This window comes from Mustela erminea, chromosome 6 (genome assembly GCF_009829155.1).
Source record: "Mustela erminea isolate mMusErm1 chromosome 6, mMusErm1.Pri, whole genome shotgun sequence".
Classification (NCBI taxonomy): domain Eukaryota; kingdom Metazoa; phylum Chordata; class Mammalia; order Carnivora; family Mustelidae; genus Mustela; species Mustela erminea.
Window position 1 is genome coordinate 26,368,419 of NC_045619.1, and position 19,825 is coordinate 26,388,243.

Sequence of the window (19,825 nt, forward strand, 5' to 3'; positions counted from 1 at the left end):
CATGGAAAGTGGGAAAATAGGAAGACTGGGGGAAAAGGGTTGGGGGTAGGTGCCCACCAATCACAGTCTCCAACCTTGAAAAAGTTGGCTACTGAAGATAAGATACACAAATAATCTACAGGAGGAAGAAGAAATAAGAGCTAAGAGCTGTGAAACAAAGCCCCAGAGACTCCAAGGGACAGAGCTGCTTCTCAGTGCAGCCAAAGCTTCATTATCAGAAAGAGGATGACAGCAACAAGGACTAACATCCCTACAATGCTTTATATACCCCGTCTCCTACAAAGCCCCACAACAATGCTGGGAATAAGCAGAATAACCTTCTTCCGGAAGGTTAGAAAACTGAAGTCTAGGTAGATGAGCTAATGACCACTGAGGAGAGCAGAGCTGGGACTGGTAAAGTGTCATCTTCTGATTTCAGCACCACTGCTATTTCTCCTTCCCCATACAGCACCCTGAAGAAGTGATGGAACATGACAACAACCTCAGAGCCTCAGAGCCTTGCCTCCCCCTACAACCAAGAACATCATTCTAATGAGGGCTCCGTGACACATTTGGTTAAGAAGTGGTCTGAGATGTGGGGCGCCTGGGTGGCTCAGTGGGTTAAGCCGCTGCCTTCAGCTCAGGTCATGATCTCAGGGTCCTGGGATCAAGTCCCGCATTGGGCTCTCTGCTCAGCAGGGAGCCTGCTTCCCTTCCTCTCTCTCTGCCTGCCTCTCTGCCTACTTGTGATCTCTGTCAAATAAATCAATAAAATCTTAAAAAAAAAAAAAAGTGGTCTGAGATGGATCCTTGGACCTGAGGGACCACCCACATGGTGACCAGGTGCCATGCCAGAGATGTATTTCCTCAAGAGTATATACATGGTCCAATGGTCCTAAAATGAAGAATATTTCAAAGGTACCAGAAAGGCTCACCGCTCCATGAAACTCCAAATTATCCCTTAAGGAAAAAGTAGGATAATTGATAATACTACTATTAAGTATACTCAGGTCAGTTATTGAATAAGTTTGTATTCTTGCATAGCAGACTTCCAGGAGGTGAAGCAAACATATTTATCATCATTATCATCATCATAAGTGACTGATTATGCCTGGCATATATTCGGCCTCAAAAGATATCTGTGGAATCAATGAATGAGCTCAACAGGCCACAACACGGAACTCTAATTCTACTGTTAAATACTTTGACAGGAAACTTATTTGTCTCTAAATCATGGTAGAATAATCATGGTCAACAATGAGGCAATCCTTTCCAGTTCAGGTAAGTTTTAAAGAACTTGGTATAAACCTGTATTTCTTTCCATTAACGTCTTCTGAGAATGGATCTAATTTGTTTCATTTTCTTGGAGAAAATCTCTCCCAGAGCTTCACAGAATGCTACAATATTTTAAAGGGAAAAACAAAACTCAGTTTGCTAAGAGGTAAGTATAAGGTTCTCTATGCAGACATACTATACCACACCGGCAGATGAGCACTACTCCTTTCAAAGTAACCCCAGTGCGAAGCTACAAGTATATTTCAGGGATACTGGTTTTGAGCAAAAATCTTGCAGAATGCCTCTTGTGGAACTGCCTTTATCTCTAAGATTAGTTTATGTGTCATACAAGAAATTTGTCATATTACTTTATGGTCCTAACCCATTTCTTTCTTTATTTCTTTATATTTTTTTAAGATTTTATTTATTTGATAGAGAGAAATCACAAGTAGATGGAGAGGCAGACAGAGAGAGAGAGAGAGGGAAGCAGGCTCCCTGCTGAGCAGAGAGCCCGATGCGGGACTCAATCCCAGGACCCTGAGATCATGACCTGAGCCAAAGGCAGCGGCTTAACCCACTGAGCCACCCAGGCGCCTGGTCCTAACCCATTTCTAACCAAAAATTACTCTAGCCAGTTTGATCAACACCTACGTGGAAGACTTCTTCAGTTAGAATTCTTGGCAAGTCTCCCAAATCAAAACCACCTTCCAAGAATGAATACCATCAGTATAAAAATCTTCAGCAAAATGTGCCAAGATCTCTAAAGGAGAATTCCAAAGGGAGACTTCAAAGATACCTTGAACAACAGCACATCTCTGAAGGTCTGTGTCGCTTCTCAAGGCCGTCCTGTACATAATGATTCCATTAGGTCTTAGTTGTCTTTATATCATTCCCTTGGAATAGTGCCCTGCACATAGTAGGGCATATAGCAAATTCTCTTCAAAATAGATTTCCCTTGGGAATAACCAAACTATGAAACTACCATCATCACAGCAGGGCCCCCAGACACTAGATTTTTCCTAAGGAGGAAATGTGGTGTTGTGTTTCCTCACTGTCAAAAGCAGTTTTGAGAGTAACCAACCATCTTGATTTTACTGCCTCCTGTATCCCCTGGCAAAAAGAAAACGTATCCTTCTAAATGGGGTCTTTTAAATATGAAAGCTGTATTTTTAAACAACTGAACAGCAGGTTGAAGAGATTTCAATTGCAGAGTCTATGAAGAAGCACTGGCATCTATCATTCTTTTCTAAATGTTGAGCAACTGGCCCTCAAGGTAAAAATGAAAAAATTATAGATGGTCCACCACCATGGCAATGGTAACAGAATTAACATTTAGAATGTGCCTACTCTGTATTAAGTATGGTGCTACATGTAATCTTTAGGAAATCCACAAAAAAGGTACTGCCATTCTTATTTCTACAAATAAAGAAACTTGAAACTTTAGGAAGTGAAATATAGATATACAAGCTAACATATTTATTAGAGGGCAAGGCCAAGGTTCAAATTCAGGTTTGTCAGAATCTAAAACCTTGCCCTTTATCCATTAATAATGGAGTCTATCCCAGAAGTCCAAAAGCCAAAGGCCCATTGGCCAGCCACGTGTGACTGACAGCCACATGTCACCAACAACAGTGAGTTGATAAAAATGGAAAGACTTGTCAACTTTTGGGTTGTGGAGATGGATGAAGTAGGTGATGGGGACTAAGGACGGCACTTGCTGTGATGAGCACCAGAGCTGAATGTTAGTCTTGAATCACTAAATTATACACCTGAAACTAATATTATACCGGAATTTAAATAAAAACTAAAAACCTAAATACATACATACACACATACATACAGACATACAAAAAACAGAACCACATGATCCAGCAATTCAACTTCTAGGTACTAAAAAAAAAAAATTGTCAATGTTTAAAAATATGGGGTTTTTACATAAAATATGGATATGTACCTCCCCTATATCAAATTCACTTCACTTATTTGCCTACACAGGCATTTGAGTCTGTGACCCCTGCTACTCTCTGTTGCCTCCCTAACACTTCCTTTTAAGGCAAAACCCAAAACTAATGTTCCACCTGCCTCATCTTACCTGGATATCCCATAGGAACTTAGAATCATGCCATTTTGGTGAAGTAGAAAACAATCACTGAGATCAAGTACAAGTCTTTTATACAGAATCTATGGCCAAAGAATTAAGTGACCAGTTCTTGGTCACAAGCTATAGGACTAGATCTTGCATGTTCTTGATCGTGTCTGCTCTCTTCAGTAGCCAAATATACATCTGAGTTAATGACCTGTGAAGTGGGGTATTCACTATTCCTCTATAATGCTGTTTGATATTATTATCATTGCATTTTTAATAAATACTGCTGGTACTGCCAAGATTTCAAATCCATTTTCTTTTATTCACCAAAGGGCTTCTATGAACAAATCCCTCTGCTTTTATAGATCCACTCCTTGGCCTCCTTTCCTGTTCTGCCAGGAGCTGCCAACAACATTTGTAGTTGAATACTGAAGGGTAAAAGAAGGTATAAAGGAAGTTCCAAAGAAGCACCCTTGCCTTCTAACTCGCAGGTCAAGGACTGGGAAGTTGAAAAAGATGATATACCAGTGGTTGACTTAAGCCTGTTGTTACCCTCCGGAGGAGACATATTTAAGTCTTTATTTTTTTGTTTTTTGTTTTTTCTTTCTTTACCAGAGAAAACCAGTTTGAGTCATTCTCAATCATTATATAAATACTAAAGCATATTTCAATCATATAAGCTGGCAAAGTTTCTTGTCCTTGCTCTCAAAGGTACTGGGTTAATCAAATTTAAATTTTAAAGCTTCCTCTCCTGGGCCTGGAAAAAATATCAAAGAAATAACTTGTCAACCGCAAATTATTTTTAGAGGTGTTTGTAGCATATGCATTATCAAATACAGTTATTTTTGTTGTTGTTGTTGTTGTTTAAGGCAAAACACCATGTTGGACTCATTCCAATGTTTCTATACGAGGCTGGAGCCAGAAACAGCATTTGTGAAAATATCACTCTTTTGAGGAAAGTATATCACATTAATAATGAGTTGGGCCTAAAGAGATTTTAGGATTTCAAACTAAGCAGGTAACATGCTTCTCCAACAAATCAGGAATGAAAAGGCACTCCGTTCACTAAGCAGGAGAAATGCTTTTATTTATGTCAAAATGGTATTTCTTTGCCCTTTGTTTTCATTTCATTTCTGACCTAATTTCTTTCTGATAACCTTGAATGAATATCCTTCTTTTTTTTTTTTTTAAGATTTTATTTATTTATTTGCCAGAGTGAGTAAGCAAAGTCAGACAGAGTGGCAGGCAGAAGCAGAGGGAGAAGCCTGCTCCCTGCTGAGCAAAGAGCCCGATGTGGGACTCGATCCCAGAATGCTGGGACCATGACCTGAGCCGAAGGCAGCCACTCAACCAACTGAGCCACCCAGGCATCCCTGAATATCCATTCTATGTCCTTTAACTGTCTTACAAGGTCACCAGGCCAACTGGCTTTCCCACTGCACAGTAAGTCACTCTGTAACCCTGTGTTCTAATAGCAACTCTGTGTATCGAGTATCAAATACAGAAGATTTGCCACATGTGCTTGATCAATCTCTTCATCTCTTTCTGCTTAGCTTTAGATACCTGTCAAACTGTCAGATGGAGCTCTGGCACGTGATCCAGGTTTCTACCATGCCCTAATCTGCAAAGGCACATGTATGGCATGGATTACCGTACCAATCCAAAGGTATGGATTACCGCGTGGGATTACTTTCTGCTGGGGCTCTGAGACTGCCCAATGGTGAGACAGCAAAGGCTTAGGACTCACAATGCCTGAGTTCAGAGCCCAGCTCTGCCATTACTAAGTGTGCAACCTCGGGCAGTCACTTAACCTCTCGGTGCTGCAGCCACCTCAGTTATAAAACAGGATCGCTGAGACAGTTAAACATTAGTATATGTTTAGAGGACTTGGTACAGCTTCTGGCAAACAGCAAGACTCAATATTTATTATTTATTATTTATCCATTTTTGATGCCCTCACCAGCATGCCCTGGTAAATTTTTGTCATTCATTTTGACTATATTTAGTGCCTTGATTCTTGAAGGAAACAACAATGTCAAACCCATTAATACAATTTCCTAAGATTGCAGTCAGACATCTCTGGGTCATAAATTACATGGGATTAGCCATGAAGTGCCACGCTGCAGGTATTTTGGAAAGTCACACTAAATCTTATAAAGCAGAGGGTATGATTCACACATGCCCTGCAGGAGGAATTCGGCGATGTGGCTTGCTAGCACTCCCTGACTGATGGCTGCTATCTCATACATCTAGAGCATCATGCGTGACAGATGACAATGACAGGGCTGCACTTGCCCATCGGCACACCTGGGTTTGACAAATGCCAAAATAATTTTGGAAGAAAATAAAGCAAATCGTGGCTCAGGGGAGGTTCAGGATTTTATTTGTTTGTTTCAGAGCATTTCTTTATTGTGATAGTCCTAAAAGCATTTTACGAACACAAGAGAAATTAAATCAGCCAATTTTCTCTGGCCTCCACTTTAGTAGAAGGATGATCAAATACTGTTGTTGAAGAACAAACATAAGGAAACCTTATTTTGTGGCTATAAGTTACAATTTTCAGAGATTTACTTTTTTATGAGTATGAAGAAAGTTGCTACATACTCTAGTCCCATCACTGCCTTGCCTCTGATTAGGCCTTTGTAATTATCACAGTCAGAAAGATACCTTACATCTTTCTCACACACAAGGAATACACAGATGCTACTCCATTTCATCTATCCTTATTTACTCAGTGTTTAAAATTTATCCATAAACAAAATTAAAAATAAAAATTGAAAAACTATAAAATCAAAGGATTATTTCCGGGAAGCAGCAAGAAATAATCCACAAGAGCTCCTATTTTGGTGACAGAGGGACATGGGTTTGTGGACAAGAAACTTCAACCCTGGGGTGCCTGGGTGGCTCAGTGGGTTAAGCCTCTGCCTTCTGCTCGGGTCATGATCTCAGGGTCCTGGTGTAAGGGCCTACTTAGCTGGAGCAACCCCATCTCGGTAGAACAGCCATTTTGTTGTTTATGCAGTGATCTTAGATTGACCCTGCCCCCCAGAGGAACTTACTTAGAAAGAGGTCTGGGAAACCAGTAAAATATGGCCGACCCGTCCCTGATAACAGAGCCCAGGTACCAGGACATGTCAGGCCAGGCAGAGATAACAAGCCCAGATACCAGGACGTTTTTAGGCCAGGTGGAGACATCCAATCAGTAAAGCACACCTACTACCTCCCTAACCACCAAAGAATGAAAACCCTGTCTTTTGGGTGCCAAACTAAGGCGCCAACTCTGACCAAAGTGATAGGTTAGTTCAAACAGCTATTATAGGGTAAATTGTAATCCAAATGGCCACCCGTGTGTGACCTAGCATGACTGTGTAACTTTCTTTGTGTGCTACAATCTCATTGGCCAGGCTCAACCACACGGCCTTTGCTTTGTAGAAGCTGGCCTATGAGGCTGGGGGTCGTCGCTTTCTCTTTGTAGGAAGCGGCCCCAACCGGTCGGTTTGATTCTCAGTGCTGGCACAAAATAAAGCTTTGCTTGACCTTTGCTTTGCATCAGTCTCGCTCCTTTGATCACGGACCCTAACACTGGGATTGAGCCCCGGTTCAGGCTCTCTGCTCAGCAGGGAGCCTGCTTCCCCCTCTCTCTCTGCCTGCTTCTCTGCCTACTTCTGATCTCTGTCTGTCAAATAAATAAATGAAATCTTAAAAAAAAAAAAAAAAGAAAAAAGAAACTTCAACCCCCCACACTTCAGTTTCCTCATCTGGATAGTGAGAACGTTAGTGTCTACACCTTGCTGGTGGAAGATTTACCGCAGTGGTGGTACAAGATGTGATGGAGTGAACAACCTGTGAAGCAGAAGGAATGAAAGAAATGCAAAATGGCAGGGAGGTAGGAGAAAAGGGAGTATCCATGACTCTCCCTGAGTTATACAAACAATGGCTACAATCCAGGCCTTTAGCCAGGATTTGGCCTCTAAAACAGCACAAGTTGATCTTCTTTATTATGCAGATTTTCTGCATACAACAAAGTAGAGAGAAAAATGTAAGGAACTCCCAGGACATACCACCAAATCTCAGTAACTATTACATCCTACCATTCTGATTTCATCTGCTTCCCTCAACACTTTTTTTCTTTTGATGTGATATGTTTAAAGGAAATCTTAGGCATCATAACAATTCAATAGCAAGTGCTTCTGTAGGTAAAGACTTTAAAAATATATATATCACAATACCACTAGCAGATCAATAAAGTTTTGATCATTTCTTAATAACGTGTAATAGAGTTATGTTTCATTTTCCTATTCAAAAAAAAGAAAGGTATTTTTATATGATTTTTGTTCAGATGAAGTCTAGACATGGCATTTGATTTACAGGTCTCTTAAGTTTTTTAACTTCTAATTATTCCCCTTCCTACTTTTTTCCCATACATTTATTTGCTGAAGAAATTGGGTCCTTAATTTTGAAGAACTCCCCACACTCCAGGGGTCACCTGTGTGGCTCAATTGGTTAAGCATCTGCCTTCAGCCCAGGTCCTGATCTCAGGGTCCTGGGACTGAGTCCCACATGGGGCTCCCTGTTCAGGGGGGAGCCTGCTTCTCCCTCTCCCTCTGTCCCTTCCCACCCTCACATTCTCTCTCTCTCTCTCTCTGCTTGCTCTCTGAAATAAATAAAATGTTAAAAAAAAAAAAAAACAAAAAAAACAAAAAAACAAAGAACTCCCACACTCTGGATTTGGCCAATTTATGCCCTTGTGGTGCTGTAGAATATGTGCCTCTGTCTCCTGTATTTCCTGTAAACTAATAGGTGGATACTGAACTTTGAGATTCTGGTTCAAATTTGTGTAGAAGAGATGTGGGCAGAATACTGCATACGTGGTGCTGTTTCTCTTCAGTCAGATCACATCAGGAGGAGTATAATGTTTGGCTAGTCTACTTTTAGTGATCACTGGGTTCAAATGTCACACTGATTCTCAATTACAAAGTTTCAATTTCAGTTCAGATTTTAGCATCCATTAATGATTGTTGCCTGGCTCCATTATTTCAGTAGATGTTGCAAAATAGTGGTTTTCTATTTCTAGCATCCTTCTGCATTTATTTGCTGTAATTATCTATAAAGAACCTATTCTGGCATTTCCTTTCTTGGGTGGCAGCAAGAGCAGAGAGGGTGCCCTGAGGGCCTCGGGCACACCGCAAAAGAACAAGGTAGTTGGGCACTGCCTGCCCACCCCCAGAGGCCACACTCTGCCCCTCCATCACTTGCCAATCTTTGCACCTAATCATGTTGTCACCAAGTTCTGCTTCTGGTACTCTGTGTCTCTGCTGAAGAAGACAAAGTCTTCAGGGGAACTGCTATGGGTGGGTGTGGGAGAAATTCTCATTGTGGGTGAAGAATCTGAGTGCCCAGCTACTCTAGGCCCCCTGCAACAGCACCCATGGCGTGCACCAGGAGTCCGAGGACCTGACCACAGCAGGCACTGCCCCCCAGTGCTATGGAGACCTGCACTATGGGCACAGTTCCTGGGCCCACTGGATCCAGATCCCGAAGCAGGAGGAGACTGCAGCCAGCAAGCACCGCCAACTGGCAGTCATGCAGCTCCAAGACAGGAAGGTCAAGTTCCCGCTGCCTCACAGGATCCCCCTCCCAGCACAAGCCCCACTTCACCACGAAGAGGCCCAACACTTTCTTTCAGAGGCAGAGCCTCCTTGCCCCAGATGTGCCCAAATACACTCCATGGGAAAAATCAAAAACCCAAAAAACCAAAAGAAACCAAACACCCTGAGGTACAGGCTGTGTGTGTTTATACATATATAGAGGTAAATATTATTTTTATTATATTAATAATTACATATTATTTATTATACATAAATGTTTGTATTTTCCTTTCTTCCTTACACTGCAAGTAGCATACTCTATAAATACTTTTTCCATTTTATTTTTATCACTTAACAATAGACCCTAAAAATTACTTCATGGAAAGATACAGGTTTTCCTTGTTCCTTCTTATAAATGTATATTATTCCTCTTTATGAGTGTACCATTTGGCCATTCAACCATTCCCCTGTCAATGGATATTTGGAAGGTTTCCAGTCTTCAACTATTATGAACAATGTTGTCATAACTTTGTGTATCACTGTGGATTTTGACACATTTAAATAAACTTTTCAATCCTCCATGTTAAACGTGCCACCTTAAAACCGATATTTTCCAAGCATTACACTTAATAAAAAGAGGCTGAAACCCAAGATACATGGCATAGAGTGGGTTTTTTAAAGTGTGGGCCAACATACACCTGTATCACCATCAGTCTCCTGGGGTGTGTGACAAAAATGTGAATTTCTCATCCCAATGCCGGGCCTTCTGAATAGTCAAGTGTGAGACTCCCTAATCTAGTGAGGAAAATCACTGTGTTTAGAATGGAAAGACCAGAGGCACATGGGTGGCTCAGCAGGTTAAAGTCTCTGCCTTTAGCTTGGGTTGAGATCTCAGGGTGCAGGGATCGAGCCCCATGTTGGGCTCTCTGCTTAGCGGGGAGACTGCTTCCACCTTTCTCTCTCTGCCTGCCTCCCTGTCTACTTGTGATCTCTATCTGTCACATAAATAAATAAAAATCTTTAAAAAAAAAATTTAAAAAAAGAATGGGAAGACCACCATTTTGGTTTAGTCAGGAGATCGAAGCCAACATGATCAGCTCCAGCTTCTTTGGGAAGAATTCCCTGTATGATAATAAATACCTTCCCTACCGACTTCACATGATTGCTGTGTAGTTCAAATGCAATTATGTTTGAGAGATCAGTTTGAACACTAAAGTAAAATTAAAATGTTAACATCTAGTAATACGAAGGGCAGCTGCTCAAGCAATATCCCCATCTTCTCCATTAACAAACATTCTACGTTCACAACTAATCTTAAAGACACACAATTTTCCTTAAATGCCTGCATTCCTTCATTGAAGGAACTGATTTATTCATTGAGGTAAAAGAGGTTGGCCAGTTGGCATCCAAAATGCATGCTTTATAGACTACTCCCTGCTCTTTAGGAAAACCCACCCACCTCAGTCTAGGACACCATAAGGCAGTCACAACAAGGATTTGATTCAACACAGAGAGGGGAAGTAATTCAAGGCCACTAAGAGTCTGCCTTTGCTTAATTTTATACAAAGGTGGAAAGTGCTTGATGCTTCAGAAATCATTGCCAGTAATGAGACACACAAAGAAAGAAAGAAAAGCCCAACCTACCATAAATGTCCTAAAGAAGAATTTGTTCTGCCACAATTTGGTGCATGGTGTACTTTCAGTCTGGTTCCATAAAGCCAATAAATCCAGACAAGTTCAGAGTCTGTTTATTTTTAAATGACAGGCAAAACCACTATAATTTTTGTCATCCTTTCAAAGGAGAAGACTAGGCACTATTCAGTAGCAGTTTTTTCTTAAGGATCCAGAACAGTTCCTACCATGTGACTAGGAAAGTCATTCCTCCAACACAGGGCCTGAAGCGCAAGGTATGGTCAAACAATATACAGGGGTAAATATGAAAGCTTTTGAGAGAAGAAGGGGAAGGCTGGGAAGAAGCACCAGTGTTTTCTATATCTACCCTGAGGAAAAAGATCTTTGGTTAGCAGAAATTAAATATCCCCGATGCAAGATGAGCAAGCTTTAGGGGACTTTTCAAATGTTGGATCTGAGTAAAGCATTAAACACCGATTTTCAGAATGCAGGTTAAGGGTTAGGTTTTCAGTGGATAGGTGATTTTACATGACCTCTTCTCCGAGTCAGGAATTTACTCGTCACAGGTGCAAGTGCCACTGGGAGAGTGGCCTGTGAAGTCAGAGCCTATATTCTCTGCGAGCTGTGGGCTCAGAACAGACAGAGAGAAAAGTACCCTGTCCTAAATGAACACTGATCTTCTGAGCACATAATCAGGTACAGGACAAAGAGGGAAATCAAATGATTTTCTTTTCACAAACATACTTCACAGTGATACATACTATGTTTTGGTGAGGTGATGTGGTATGTTCAGAAGACGTACAAGCAGGGGAATTACTCGCTCCTCTCCCTCTTAGTAAGGAAGGTTTCACGAAGGGAAAGGGACTTTTGAAGGCTCTGAAAGCTCTGTAAGGGAGACCAGCAGACAGAAGTGGACAGGGAAGATCGACCCAACCCAGACTGTGGGATGCAGGTGGAAGATGAGGTCCAGGCTCGGGAGTGGACAAAGCCTATGTCACAGACTACCACAGACTGGCGGAACAGGCGGGACACAGAAGGCCAGAGGGGAGGGAGGAGGGAATAGAAATCAGAAGTTCAGGGGCACCTGGGTGGCTCGGTTGGTTAAGCATCTGACTTCGTCTCAGGTCATGATCTCAGGATCCTGGGATTGGGCCCCACATTGGGCTCCTCACTCAGTGGGGAGTCTGCTTGTCCCTCTCTCTCTACTCTTCCCCCTACTAGTCCACTCTCTCTTTTACTCAAATAAATAAATAGAATCTTCAAAAAGAGAGAGAGAGAGAAAGAAAGAAAAAAGAAATCAAAAGATGGAGAAAACCCAAGCAATTCGGGAATGAGCCTGAAACTATGAGTGAGGCTCTTGGTCTTTATTCAAAACAACACTTGACATTTATCAAGGATTTGAGTCTGGGCTTTTTAACTGTAAGGGCATTTTTTTGTGGATTAAATCTACAATCCACAATCCGGTGAGGGCGGTACTTTCTCATCTTCCCTTTTCAGGTGAGGAAGTTGAGACACTGAGGTAATTCATCCAAGGTCCTATAGCCAGGAGAAGGAAAAGTCAGCATTTGAACCCTGACATTCTGACTCTAGAACCCATGATCTCAGCCACTGCTCAATGCTGCCTCTCTGGAAGAAAATGGGGGGAGTTACCATGAAATATATCAGAGGAGAATGGCACAGTTGGCCTGGTAGAAAGATGAATTCCTCCATAGTGTTCAGAGCTGTTCTGGAAACAGGAGACACAAAGACCAAGTAAGGTCTGATAAGCAAAGTGGGAAATGGCCTAGTGTTGACCAAAGAGTTAAACAGGGCTGAACACTGGGGACATCATATAGGATGAGCACAGTTTGGGGATCCTTTGAAAAGTGGTATGCCAAGGATCTACCTCAGTCTGTCTTTTGGGTGAGGGAACAGGAGATGAGGGAGGACAGGGATGTCAGAGAGAAATGAAAGGGCAAAGATGGGGCACAATCGAGGGAGGCTGCAGAGTGTAACAGAAGGAATGTGAGATTTAGAACCATGGACAATTGGGTCAAAACCTGGTACTTTCTTTTTATCTGTGTGTGAGCATGTGTAAGGTAGTTCTCTGTGTCTTTGTTTTTATACCAGTAAAGTGTTTTTTTTTTTTTTAAACTAAGAGCATCATATATGATTAGATATATTATATACTTGGCATGTATGAGGTAGTCCAAAAATACTGAGATGAAAGAGAGTAAGAGAGAAAAGGAGACCAACCACCAGCTGTTGTATCTTAGAATGGGGAGGACCCCAGGAAAGGCTTCAAAAGCAGCCAGAAAGGAAGGCAAGACTGCAGTCATATCACAAGTCCCAGGAAACAGTGCCTGCGTGCCACACTTACATAAGATACCAATGCCTGTACTGACCGGTCCTACTTCCAAAAGGGTCTGCCAGTACAAAATGCTTTGCCTGTTCATTTATTCCTCCCTTTGTTCATTCAACATGTTACTGCCACAGAACTTGGCTAAGAAGACTGCAGAGTTTTGAGGAGATATGAGAGAGGGGACCATCATGACACAGTGGTCCCCTTGGAGCTTTGAGATCATCAGCCTAATGGCTACATAAGAACAACACAGCGGTGCCTAAGACATAGCCTATAATGGCATCCCTTACAATCTATTAGGAAGGAGACACCTGAACACATTTTTATAACACTCATATGATCACCACTATGAAGTACTTTGGAATAGGGATGAAAGGTGACAAAATCCTATTAAAGATTTCATAACTTCAGTACCATCATAATCATGTCCCATAATTTTATAGTCAAACAAGACCATATAATGTTTTCCCCTACATTATTCTTTGTCCAATTTATTCAACAGTCATACTTTGCCAGTCCCTTGTTCATTTCATATTGTTAAACACCACATGTGTTCTAAACATAAAACTATTCCCCGTTACATTCTTTTGGGGTTGGCTGTGTAAAATATTTTATATGCACTTGATCAAGAAGGGGTTTTTTGTTTGTTTTGGTGGGGGGCTGTTATACTCTTAAAATGCTGATGTTGTCACTAAGTTCATTCAGTCTGGTCCTGAATACCAGCTATAACTTCTGACAATGTTTTGTTTCAACAATAAAATACAATCCTGTTAATCCCATTACTGATTTATTCATTACTGTGGGGAAATGAGCTATTTTCAAAGAACCACTGCTTGTTTTGAAAAAGTGAACACTGCAGCTCTTTGTCCTGGCAAAAATTTCACAAGAATTGCTTCCAATCCACCTATAAAACAAAAATTTCACAAGAATTGCTTCCAATCCACCTATAGAACAAAATGAAATAAAATTTCATTTTATTTCCAACTTCTACAGAGTTTTAATCTTGGCACAATCAGGTTATATGCAATTTTCTAACCAAAATTTAACTTCTCTTCCTTGAAAATCAATAAAAACCACTTAAAATAGGGCTATTGGAAGAGCAGGCGGTGGTGACAACTAATCATTTCACTAGAATAAACCAGAGGCTCCATAAAATAGATCCACTGTCCAACCACCCATCCCCCTTGAATAACCAAGACAGCAATTACTCTTCAAAAAGGGAGACTGCTCCTGCTTTTCTTGGATAATAATGGTACCAAAACAAAATAGTCTTTGACTTCCAAGACTCTGACAATACCCAAGAGCTACTCTATTTTTGACTATGTATTAAACAGATATGTCTATAATCATGACTCTTAGAGGTAGAAGGTCATCTTCTCTAAATCCATCCAGCATACGAATCTCCTCTTTATATCCCTAACAGATATAATATAATCTCTGCTTGAACCTTCCAAATTACTAGAAAGTACTTCATTATTTTGATGTGAAAAATCACGAGATGTAACTTCAAATTGACTGCTCCAAACTTAAGCTATTGGACACTATACATACCGTCTAATTCCTTCTCAAATCCCAGAAAATAAAGTATAAAATAGAGATTAAATATAAAACAAGAAAGAATATGCCTGATTCCTTTAAAGAAGTTCAGGTTACCAAGCCAAGATGAATTCTATTTAGGATGCTAAATTAACTGATAGCTATATGTAAAGATGTAGCATACTCTGAAAAATTAAAGACAAAGCAATCCAAAACAATCCACATTTTGAAAAGGATGGATATGTCTGATTCCCTAAATCATAGATAATGAACTTAATGCCTACCCCCAGCAAAATTGAACAACAAATTATTACACAGGGTAGCATTTCCCAAACTGTGCTCTCAGGAGATGACACCTACTAACTTTTCCAGCATCTTCAGAGTTCTTCAGAAAACAGCTGGAGGAATGCTGACACAGACAATTCATAATCACTTACAAGGCAATAAATACCAGGAATTGCCTGGGGTTTACCACGAATAACTCGGGCCAAAAAACTTCATTTCCTTTTTTGACAGAGTTGCTATATGGACAGATAGGGGGAACGCCGCAAATGTGATATTTTGATTTCAATAAAGCCTGTCTATCTAAAGTCAATAATGTGCATAAAGTAGTTCCATTAAATATGAATCTCCCCAGCTGAGCCTAGATTAATTCAACTTGTTTATAAGCTATACGGAATCCTCTAACAAATGCTAGTATTACCAGTTAAATAGCAAGGAAGAGGGGCGCCTGGATGGCTCAGTTGGGTGTTGGACTCTTGATTTCAGCTCAGGTCATGATCTCAGGGTCGTGCGACCAAGCCCCCACATGGGGCTCGGTGCTCAGCGGGGAGTCTGCTTGAGATTCTCTGTCTTCCTCTACCCGTCCCTGTGTTCTCTCTCTCTCTCAAATAAATAAAATCTTTTTAAAAAATAGCAAGGAAGAAAGGAAAGGAAGGTGGTTAGGGTCTACTTTGGCACGCCGCCTTCTGAGGATCCATACTTTCATTTACAGCTGTTTCCCTGCATAGTACAATCTCAACGGCCAGTATCAAGCAATTTGTTCTAGATAGCTCAAAGTGAGCCTTTAAAAAAGAAATCAAGACAGTCTTTATCTGTTTTTTTATCATTTTGATATTCCATTTTCCTTCTTTTCCCTGTGATTACACACTATGGCTCTTCACTAACATCTACGAGGTTTTGTTTGCTCTTAGGTGCTGTTGGCATGGGAGTCAGGGGGTCCAGTCAAGAGCCAAACTCTGAAGCCAGTCAGGCTTGGAGCGGAGTCTAAGCTAATCATTTCATGGCTGTGTAGCTTCAGGCTTATTAAATCTTCCTGGGCCTCAGTGTTCTTGCCTCTGAAATAAGGTTGAAAACAATACTTACCTCACACAGCTGCTGTAAGCACTAGGAAGAAAAATAACTAAGTTCTCCTTCCTGGTACTCAGTCCTGAGTGGAAACTCAACAAACTGTAGTTGTAACTGTCATTATCATCCCCAATCTTGTGTGCTTCAATTTATTCTGAGCCTTGTTTATGTTACACATTCCAGTTTGAAGATCACTCTCTTTGATAAAGAGAGAAGCCAAATAGTTGAGTAGGTCTGCTTTTCGTCATGTTAACATTATTCCATTCGCCCCGAGCAACAAGCTTAGCCTTTACTTGTTCTTGTTTTGAACACAGCTTTTCAAGAGCCCTTTTCTGTTGTCTGTAGCATTTTCTCCAGCCTTAGCTCAGTCTGAACTTGAGCATTACAGATATTTTCTTACGAGTTTTATATCACTCTTCTGAATTGTCGTTGAGCATGTGCTTCTCTTTGGGTACATGTTCTCTTACTATCCGAGCTCACTAAAAAATTCCTTGTTCTTAAAGTGGTTCCCTCCCTTTTTCTTCTTCATCCAAAAAAAAAAAAAAAAAAAATTGTGCTTTTGCCCTCAGATTGTTCCTTTCCTTCTTTCCTTCTCTCTTTCTCCCTTTCTCTTTTTGTAGTGCCCTCTTTTCAAGGCTCTGGACATTGAAAAATAACTACCCTTTCTCTACATTTTCCAGAAGTTACCGTTAACTCTTTGGTTATATCCAACTCTCATTTCTACTGTAGTTACAAAACAACACGATCACGGCAACTGCCTCCCAAGATTTTAATCAATTCTACTTCACTAACAGTTGGCTAGAATTAAGTTCACAGTAATATTTCTATCTCCTTGCTTCCTCCATCTGTGGTTTAAAAAAAAGAAAATGACAGAGACTTTTGCTTTCCATGGATTAAAACATTTAGCAGACACAGAAAAAGTTTAAGTTCTCATCCACGACTATATCTTGGCTTGTGGCAATTTTGACATTTCACTAAATCTAAGCATGTGCAGTATCACCACCAGCAAAGTAAGACGCTTACTCACTTGTCTACACTGAACGATAACAGTTGTTCAGGCAGAATTAAAATGTTTTGGTGCCACTGCCAAAAGAACCAGCTGTGCTCTGAAGTTAAGTCACCACAGTTCACAGTCACAATTTTAAGAGAGTTGGCAATGGAATCAAAGTTTATACCCCCAACTCAGCAAATGGTAGAAACCTTGCTTTTACATTCTTTTGTTTTGTTTTGTTTGTATGTTTTTTGTTATTTTTTAAAATGGAGATATGATTGGCATCTAATTTCTTACATTCTTGAGTGCTCCTGTGAATTCATTACAACTTCCAGAATCCTACCACAAGAACACAAGGAGGAATTCTAATACATGCCATAGATGTTACCTTTAAATCGTATTTAGGAGAAACAACCCAAAAAGTAAAGCAAACCAAAACCAACCAAAAACTCTGTGTGGCTATGCATAGTGGCTAAAGATTTAGCTCACAGTCAGAAATGAAGAGCAATTTTGATTATCTTGCATTTTAATCTGTTCAAATTTTGTTCTTTGTTTACTGAGAGGGAATTCCTTAAGAAGAGGGTGTGCCTTTCAATAATCAACTAAACATAACTTAAGTTCTCTTAGAGGTCTAGATACCAACGTATTCAAACTAAGATCTCCAACTAACTGAGCTTAGTTACTCCCTAGTTAACTACAGGCTACAGTCTAAGAAGAGAAATACAAATAAAAATATCCACCAGTTAGTTATTCAACTAGTGTGTATGTGCCAGAATCAATCTCTTCCTTCCCTCATGCTCTGAATTACCAAGTGAAATTTCTCTCAGTGCTAAAGGTTCTTTAGCAAGTCAAAATAAAATCAGAAGAATAGTTATTTCTTGCAAAGGCTGACAAGTTGTTAAGATTCCTGTTAATATCCTATTCAAGTACAAAGGCTAATAGTTTCATATTTATGGTATATTCTTAAATGAAGTTTTGGAGAATAAAGCCTACTCTGTGCAGTGAATGGAATAGAGTGACCAAGAAAAAGCCTTCTTGAAGAAGCAGCTTTTAGGCAACAAGCTTGAACAATGGAAAGCTAAATAAGGAAAAAGGGCCCACACTGACTCCAACCCCCTGGCTGAAAACAGGCCCATTAGGCAACCTACCTCAAAATATCCATAAGCCCTAGCTGACCACTGGGCTACTTACACCAGGACACAGGTACCAAAAGAGGAAAATTCCATGTTCCCATACCTCCTCACCTTCCCTTTAACTATGACCCCACCGCTTCCTCCCTGCAGACAATCTCTGCTTTGCTGTCCTGCCCTCCGCTCCCTTGTGGGATAGTCAATACAATTTCTATCTCTTTTGTTCTGTCTTGAGTGAATTCTCTCACCACCAGGGCCACCAGTCTCTGCCCGATCGGGAGACCACATACTTCAGACTGATACAAAATAATTTTGACCTAATTTAGGTCAGTCCTGACCCATGCATAGGCTGTCCTGGGCTTCTAAAAGCATACTGTTGGTAAACCAGTAGTAGCTACCTGAAAAGATTACCCTCCAAAATGGAACCATGGAGACCTACCTCAGTTCTCTCTGATGCTTACTTCAGACCTGAGAGTAATTAAGAAGGTTCTGGGATGTTACATTTTAATCTAATCTGTGCTACAGAGCCATGATGATGGGGGAACTAAGAGAAGTAAAGAAGGCATTAAAAAAGCCACGATTACAAAGAAAACTGGTATACTGATTTACCTTTAACTTCCAGTGTTTACTGTAAGTTTAACTATCTTTCCCTTAAGCTCAATTTTATCAATCAGCACAACTCAGAGGCCACTTAAATGATAAATTCCTTCTAAACATTCTTACGATATTTGCTAGCAAACACATTCCAAAAGAACAGTCACTTCCACTATGTAGAAAAAGCTTAATTGCTGAATTTAAAATGGACTAGTTGCTCTTATTCACAAAGGAGGGCCTCGCTGTCCTTGTGACCCTAGGGCTTCCTCCCCTCTCCTTGACTCAGCAGCTGAGCTCAGCTTCCTCTCTCTGACCTTCCTTTTCCAAATGCTGGAGCTCCGCAGGCTTTTCTAGGTCAACAAAGAACAGTATCTTCTGTATATTCGGAAGGACTGAACAAGGACAAGGAGTCAGTAATTCAGTGTACTAATCCCCATTCTCACCCTAACTAGGGCATGGCATTAACCGCCCCTTGTCTCCATTCTGCTGGTGGAGAAACCCCACCATCCACCTCTGTAGCATGGGCCACCTGAACACACTTCAGCATCGTCCGGAGAAATACTCTCCCCATCCAAATTCCCTGCTACACTGTTACAACTCGGTCTTTCTGCCTGTGTCATAAGCCCATGATAATAACCACATCACCATCCTTTTCCGCCTATTCCATGAATTCGGCAACCACTCAATTTTCAACAGCATTACTGATAAATTAATTCACATACCATAAAACTCCCCCATTTAAAATATGCAATTCAGTGGTTTTTGGTATACCCACAGAGTTGTACAGCCATCGCAATCTAATTATAGAGAATATTTTCATGGCCCCCAAAAAGAAACCCTGTACCTATTAACAGTCACTTCCCAAATCTTGCCGCCCCCATGTCCCTACCCTAAGCAACTACTTATATACTCTCTGCCTCTATCGATTTGCCTGTTCTGGACATTTTATATAAGTATGTATGGTAAGGGGCACCTGGGTGGCTCAGTTGGTTAAGCGTCTGCCTTCAGCTCAGGTCATGATCCCTGGGTCCTGGGATCAAGCCCTGTAGGGGGCTCTCTACTCAGCGGGAAGTCTGCTTCTCTTTCTGTCCCTCCCCCTGCTCATGTTCTCTCTCTCTCTCTCAAATAAATAAAATCTTTAAAAATAAATAACTATGTATGGTGCTTGTGACTGATTCCTTCACTTACCATAATGCTTTCAAAGTTTATCCACATTATAGTGTACAGTAGTACCTTATTCCTTTTATTGCTGAATAATATTCCATTATATGTATATCCCACATTTTGGTTATCGATTCAACAGCTGCTGACTGTTCCCACTTCTTG

The 19,825-nt window shown here is 40.8% G+C and overlaps 1 protein-coding gene and 1 pseudogene across 2 annotated transcripts in view; one reads left to right on the forward strand and one right to left on the reverse strand.

Annotated features, from left to right (window-relative positions):
• LOC116592398 overlaps positions 1 to 9,116 on the forward strand; it is a 42,744-nt pseudogene extending 33,628 nt beyond the window's left edge.
• Positions 1 to 19,825, reverse strand: part of CRADD (CASP2 and RIPK1 domain containing adaptor with death domain) — a 177,456-nt gene that overhangs the window by 58,365 nt on the left and 99,266 nt on the right. The gene's annotated exons all lie outside the window — the stretch shown is intronic.